The sequence below is a fragment of the Chlorocebus sabaeus genome, chromosome 10 (assembly GCF_047675955.1).
Source record: "Chlorocebus sabaeus isolate Y175 chromosome 10, mChlSab1.0.hap1, whole genome shotgun sequence".
Classification (NCBI taxonomy): Eukaryota; Metazoa; Chordata; class Mammalia; order Primates; family Cercopithecidae; genus Chlorocebus; species Chlorocebus sabaeus.
The window spans coordinates 70,329,020-70,336,239 of NC_132913.1; the positions used below are offsets into that span (position 1 = coordinate 70,329,020).

Consider the following 7,220-nt stretch of genomic DNA (forward strand, 5'->3'; position numbering starts at 1 on the left):
CTCAGAATATATTACAAGAAGTTCTTGAGTTATTTTTCCCAAAGCACTCAATATTGGGCATAGGTATTTACCTAATTTCTCTCTTCCTCTCTAGCTAGTTAGGTACTTTCTTTCTCTCTCTTTCTTTCTTTCTTTCTTTTCTTTCTTTCTTTCTCTTTCTTCTTTCCTTCTTTCTTTCTTTTTCTTCTTTCCTTTTTCCTTCTCTTTCATTCGTTCATTCGTTCCCCTTTTTGTTTTTTTATTGAAACAGGGTCTCACTCTGTCGCCCAGGCTGGAGTGCAGTGGTGCGATCTGCGCTCACTGCAACCTCCGCCTCCCGGGTTCAAGCAATTCTTCTGCCTCAGCCTCCCAAGTAGCTGGGACTATAGGCGCCCGCCACCACGCCCGATTGTTTTTGTATTTTTAGTAGAGACAGGGTTTCACTGTGTTAGCCAGGATGGTCTCGATCTCCTGACCTCGTGATCCACCCACCTTGGCCTCCCAAAGTGCTGGGATTACAGGTGTGAGCCACCACACCTGGCCTTGTTTCCCTTTTTTGCTTGGATTTTTCTTTTTCTTCAGGAATGTTTTCCCCTCTGTGTCCCCAGGCAGCTACATCACCCTAGAGAGGCCAAAATGGTCACAGCACCCTGGAATGCTCACTGGCAGACAGAAAAAGCACCCGCTGGATGCTGAGTGAGTCTGCAAAAAAATAAATGTTTTCACATGTGTAAATTCCCAAGAGACTAGCTACTTTCAGTGATAACTTGCAGAGATCACAAAGGCATATATTCTGATAAAGTTAATTTGCTTTAATATTTTTACCTTTTTCTTTACATTTTATAATGGATGTTTTCAAATTTTCAAATGAAAAATGAAAGGATAGTAAAATTAAGCCCCTTCCCATGTACCCATCACCCAGCTTCAATACTTATTAACATATGGCTAATTCTGTTTGGTTTACAACACTCCTTCCCCCATCGTTTTAAATCAAATGCAAAACATTGTAATAACAACTCTTTTGAATAATTGAACTCGTCAATAAGAAACCTTTTTTCCTCCACAATTTGGAGTTTTTTTCTATTTTCCCTGGAAACTTCAAAGGCTTCATTGTGTATAGGGTGCAATGCGGGGTACTAAATTCAGTAGTGTAAGTAATAATAACTAGAATAATAATAATAATAATGCTTTCTCCATCATGCAAGTGATTAAATACATCAATGATTTAAGCCACATTTAGCTTTGAAGCTACATGCCGTCATTCATCTATTTCTTGTGTGAAAAGCAATCTTTTCTCATGCACCAGAGTTAATTTTTTCAAGACTAATTACTGCAAATGTATTTAAGTATATCTTTAAAGTAAGCCATGTACTTTGACTTGTTTTATAGAATCACAAGAATAAACAAAATAAATAAAATAAACTAAATAAATGTTTTCTGCTTTTTTTAAGACAGCGATTTTAATACATCTGATTAGTAAACAAACACCTTATAATAGCTAAAGAGTACACAAAAAGTACAACTACAAAACAACTAGTCATCTTTTACGATCTTTTCATTAGAAATAGCCATGTATGGGCTGGGTGTGTTGGCTCACACCTGTAATCCCAGAGCTTTGGGAGGCTGAGGTGGGCAGATCACTTGAGGCCAGGAGTTCGAGACCATCCTGGCCAACATGATGAAACCCTGCCCTGCCAAAATAAAAATACAAAAATTAGCCACGTGTGGTGGCACACGCCTGTGATCCCAGCTACTCAGGAGCTCAGGAAGCTGAGACGGGAGAATTGCTTGAACCTGGGAGGCAGAAGTTTCAGTGAGCCAAGACTGCACCTCTGCACTCCAGCCTGGGTGACAGAGTAAGACTCTGCCTCAAAAAAAAAAAAAAAAAAGGTCATGTATGATTTCTCAGTATATGCTGCCATTTTCAAACTTAAGCATCATTAGTTTTACAGAGAAAATCACAAAATACAAAACCTAGGTCAGCAAAAAAGCTGATTATATAACCTTTATTTGTTTTCATTTTAGTACTCTTATCACACTGCCTTCTAGAATTTCAGTACTGAATAACTTGTGAAATTTTTCCCCTAAATTTGTCCATCTAATATGGCTTATTTTCAAATGAAATATTATTTATCAATGTATTAATAAGTAGATCCAAGCCTTTAAAAATAAATATAAAGTTTTAAAATCTTAATCTTTTAAATCTGTCTTGGGAAGTAAAAGATTTTTAATGTAGAATGAAAGACCCCTCAGAAATCAGAAAAAATATCTTTTCACTCTACGTAGCCTCATCTAGATTAATTAATATGTCTTTAAATAACAATTGTTTGAAAAGAGCTGGCATTTCACCTTTATGTATAGCTCTAGTGCTTCTAGCATTTAACTATTCATCATTATGAAATAGCTACATAAATACTTTCAGGAAAATATACAGTTTTTTAGGAATATTTCCAGTAAAAAAGTTACAGGGGACTCCTGACTCAATTGAAAAAGAAAGGATTGAAGATTAAAATAGAGACATGTCATATTGCATTGGACCAGTTGATTACCCTAAAGAATACTGACACCACAATAAATTTTGAGGGAAAGTGCTATAGCTTTCTAATTCATCAATTAAAAATCCAGAAATAGGGATGCTTTCCTTAATCAACTGGATCAGTTGATGTTTAATCCAAACATTTTCTCAGCTTCTTGGATATTATTCTGTTGTCTCTACCAGTACATAAGATAGTGCATTCAATAACTTTATTACACACCATATCCTTTTAGTTGACATAAAAGCACTTCTTTTAAACTTCAAGATACATTCCCTATTATTTTGAATATCCTAGGATTTTATTAATTTAGTTCACATTATCCATATTATTCCTGATTCTTTAAAACAATTTGATCATATTTCTTCCTAGCTTTTTATTATTTTAAATTAAGTCACATATGTTTTATATAAATAAGTATTATTAATAATTAATAGCATTTTAAAGGAGGAGGATAGATTCCTAGAAGAAGGTAGGGAGGTCAACATTATCTGAAAATGACACTCTGGAAGTGAATTTTCCGTCATGGACAGTCTAGTACTTTCCGGACACAACCTCCAGCTGCCTCTAGTTATACGCCATCATACCTTTTCAAGCTCTTTAATTTGGCAGCTCTTCTACCACCCTATTGAAGTCGTTCTATGAAAAATCATCAGCTGATCTCATTGTATCATGTCAATTTAACTTGTCTTCATTCCCTGTATTCTGACTTCTCTGTACCTTTTTGCACCACTGAACAACTTTTCTTTTTCTTTCTTTTTTTTTTTTTTTTTTTGAAATTCTATTTACTTTTGAATACATGGTTCAGACTTTCACTGGTTTCTATAACTTCTCTTTATTTATTTATTTTTTTCATGTTTCATTTCTTTTCAAAACTCCAAATTTTGTTCCCGAAACCATTGTCCCTTCCTGGGCTTTTTATAAACTGGCTCCTTTGAGAAGTTCATATCTTCTCATTCAGCCATCACCTTTATGTGGATGACCTCAACTCAACTCAGATATCCTGGCTTCATCACTCATTCATCCATCCATGAAATATTTATTGCATGCTTACAATGTGGCAAGCATTAAATAGATAAGTTGGGCTCCTCAGCACCCTGGAAAAACACAGTTCATAGTCCTTTTAACACTACTGTCCAAATTTCCCTAGCTAGAAATTGTCAAGTCTTTTTTTTTTTTTTTTTTTTTTTTTTTTTATACTTTAAGCTTTAGGGTACATGTGCATAACATGCAGGTTTGTTACATATGTATACTTGTGCCATGTTGGTGTGCTGCACCCATCAACTCGTCAGCACCCATCAACTCGTCATTTACATCAGGTATAACTCCCAATGCAATCCCTCCCCCCTCCCCCCTCCCCATGATAGGCCCCGGTGTGTGATGTTCCCCTTCCCCAGTCCAAGTGATCTCATTGTTCAGTTCCCACCTATAAGTGAGAACATGCGGTGTTTGGTTTTCTGTTCTTGTGATAGTTTGCTAAGCATGATGGTTTCCAGCTGCATCCATGCCCCTACAAAGGACACAAACTCATCCTTTTTTATGGCTGCATAGTATTCCATGGTGTATATGTGCCACATTTTCTTAATCCAGTCTGTCACTGATGGACATTTGGGTTGATTCCAAGTCTGTGCTATTGTGAATAGTGCTGCAATAAACATACATGTGCATGTGTCTTTATAGCAGCATGATTTATAATCCTTTGGGTATATACCCACTAATGGGATGGCTGGGTCATATGGTACTTCTAGTTCTAGATCCTTGAGGAATCGCCATACTGTTTTCCATAATGGTTGAACTAGTTTACAATCCCACCAACAGTGTAAAAGTGTTCCTATTTCTCCACATCCTCTCCAGCACCTGTTGTTTCCTGACTTTTTAATGATTGCCATTCTAACTGGTGTGAGATGGTATCTCATTGTGGTTTTGATTTGCATTTCTCTGATGGCCAGTGATGATGAGCATTTTTTCATGTGTCTGTTGGCTGTATGAATGTCTTCTTTTGAGAAATGTCTGTTCATATCCTTTGCCCACTTTTTGATGGGGTTGTTTTTTTCTTGTAGATTTGTTTGAGTTCTTTGTAGGTTCTGGATATTAGCCCTTTGTCAGATGAGTAGATTGCAAAAATTTTCTCCCATTCTGTAGGTTGCCTGTTCACTCTGATGGTAGTTTCTTTTGCTGTGCAGAAGCTCTTTAGTTTAATGAGATCCCATTTGTCAATTTTGGCTTTTGCTGCCGTTGCTTTTGGTGTTTTAGACATGAAGTCTTTGCCCATGCCTATGTCCTGAATGGTACTACCTAGGTTTTCTTCTAGGGTGTTTATGGTATTAGGTCTAACATTTAAGTCTCTAATCCATCTTGAATTAATTTTCGTATAAGGAGTAAGGAAAGGATCCAGTTTCAGCTTTCTACTTATGGCTAGCCAATCTTCCCAGCACCATTTATTAAATAGGGAATCCTTTCCCCATTTCTTGTTTCTCTCAGGTTTGTCAAAGATCAGATGGCTGTAGATGTGTGGTATTATTTCTGAGGACTCTGTTGTGTTCCATTGGTCTATATCTCTGTTTTGGTACCAGTACCATGCTGTTTTGGTTACTGTAGCCTTGTAGTATAGTTTGAAGTCAGGTAGCGTGATGCCTCCAGCTTTGTTCTTTTGACTTAGGATTGTCTTGGAGATGCGGGCTCTTTTTTGGTTCCATATGAACTTTAAAGCAGTTTTTTCCAATTCTGTGAAGAAACTCATTGGTAGCTTGATGGGGATGGCATTGAATCTATAAATAACCTTGGGCAGTATGGCCATTTTCACGATATTGATTCTTCCTATCCATGAGCATGGTATGTTCTTCCATTTGTTTGTGTCCTCTTTGATTTCACTGAGCAGTGGTTTGTAGTTCTCCTTGAAGAGATCCTTTACATCCCTTGTAAGTTGGATTCCTAGGTATTTTATTCTCTTTGAAGCAATTGTGAATGGAAGTTCATTCATGATTTGGCTCTCTGTTTGTCTGTTACTGGTGTGTAAGAATGCTTGTGATTTTTGCACATTAATTTTGTATCCTGAGACTTTGCTGAAGTTGCTGATCAGCTTAAGGAGATTTTGGGCTGAGACAATGGGGTTTTCTAAATATGCAATCATGTCATCTGCAAAGAGGGACAATTTGACTTCTTCTTTTCCTAACTGAATACCCTTGATTTCTTTCTCTTACCTGATTGCCCTAGCCAGAACTTCCAACACTATGTTGAATAGGAGTGGTGAGAGAGGGCATCCCTGTCTTGTGCCAGTTTTCAAAGGGAATTTTTCCAGTTTTTGCCCATTCAGTATGATATTGGCTGTGGGTTTGTCATAAATAGCTCTTATTATTTTGAGATACATTCCATCAATACCAAATTTATTGAGCGTTTTTAGCATGAAGGGCTGTTGAATTTTGTCAAAAGCCTTTTCTGCATCTATTGAGATAATGATGTGGTTCTTGTCTTTGGTTCTGTTTATATGCTGGATTACGTTTATTGATTTGCGAATGTTGAACCAGCCTTGCATCCCAGGGATGAAGCCCACTTGATCATAGTGGATAAGCTTTTTGATGTGCTGCTAAATCCGGTTTACTAGTATTTTATTGAGGATTTTTGCATCGATGTTCATCAGGGATATTGGTCTAAAATTCTCTTTTTTTGTTGTGTCTCTGCCAGGCTTTGGTATCAGGATGATGTTGGCCTCATAAAATGAGTTAGGGAGGATTCCCTCTTTTTCTATTGATTGGAATAGTTTCAGAAGGAATGGTACCAGCTCCTCCTTGTACCTCTGGTAGAATTCAGCTGTGAATCCATCTGGTCCTGGACTTTTTTTGGTTGGTAGGCTATTAATTATTGCCTCAATTTCAGAGCCTGCTATTGGTCTATTCAGGGAATCAACTTCTTCCTGGTTTAGTCTTGGAAGAGTGTAAGTGTCCAGGAAATTATCCATTTCTTCTAGATTTTCTAGTTTATTTGCATAGAGGTGTTTATAGTATTCTCTGATGGTAGTTTGTATTTCTGTAGGGTCGGTGGTGATACCCCCTTTATAATTTTTTATTGCATCTATTTGATTCTTCTCTCTTTTCTTCTTTATTAGTCTTGCTAGCGGTCTGTCAATTTTGTTGATCTTTTCAAAAAACCAACTCCTGGATTCACTGATTTTTTGGAGGGTTTTTTGTGTCTCTATCTCCTTCAGTTCTGCTCTGATCTTAGTTATTTCTTGCCTTCTGCTAGCTTTTGAATGTGTTTGCTCTTGCTTCTCTAGTTCTTTTAATTGTGATGTTAGAGTGTCAATTTTAGATCTTTCCAGCTTTCTCTTGTGGGCATTTAGTGCTATAAATTTCCCTCTACACACTGCTTTAAATGTGTCCCAGAGATTCTGGTATGTTGTATCTTTGTTCTCATTGGTTTCAAAGAACATCTTTATTTCTGCCTTCATTTCGTTATGTACCCAGTAGTCATTCAGGAGCAGGTTGTTCAGTTTCCATGTAGTTGAGCGGTTTTGATTGAGTTTCTTAGTCCTGAGTTCTAGTTTGATTGCACTGTGGTCTGAGAGACAGTTTGTTATAATTTCTGTTCTTGTACATTTGCTGAGGAGTGCTTTACTTCCAATTATGTGGTCAATTTTGGAATAAGTGTGATGTGGTGCTGAGAAGAATGTATATTCTGTTGATTTGGGGTGGAGAGTTCTATAGATGTCTA

The 7,220-nt window shown here is 37.0% G+C and overlaps 1 non-coding gene across 1 annotated transcript; it reads right to left on the bottom strand.

Annotated features, from left to right (window-relative positions):
• Positions 1–573: 573 nt before the first annotated feature.
• Positions 574–685, bottom strand: LOC119625529 (small nucleolar RNA SNORA77). Its single transcript, XR_005241722.1, has one exon. It is a non-coding gene; the product is annotated as a small nucleolar RNA SNORA77 (small nucleolar RNA).
• Between the last annotated feature and the right edge of the window lie 6,535 nt (positions 686–7,220).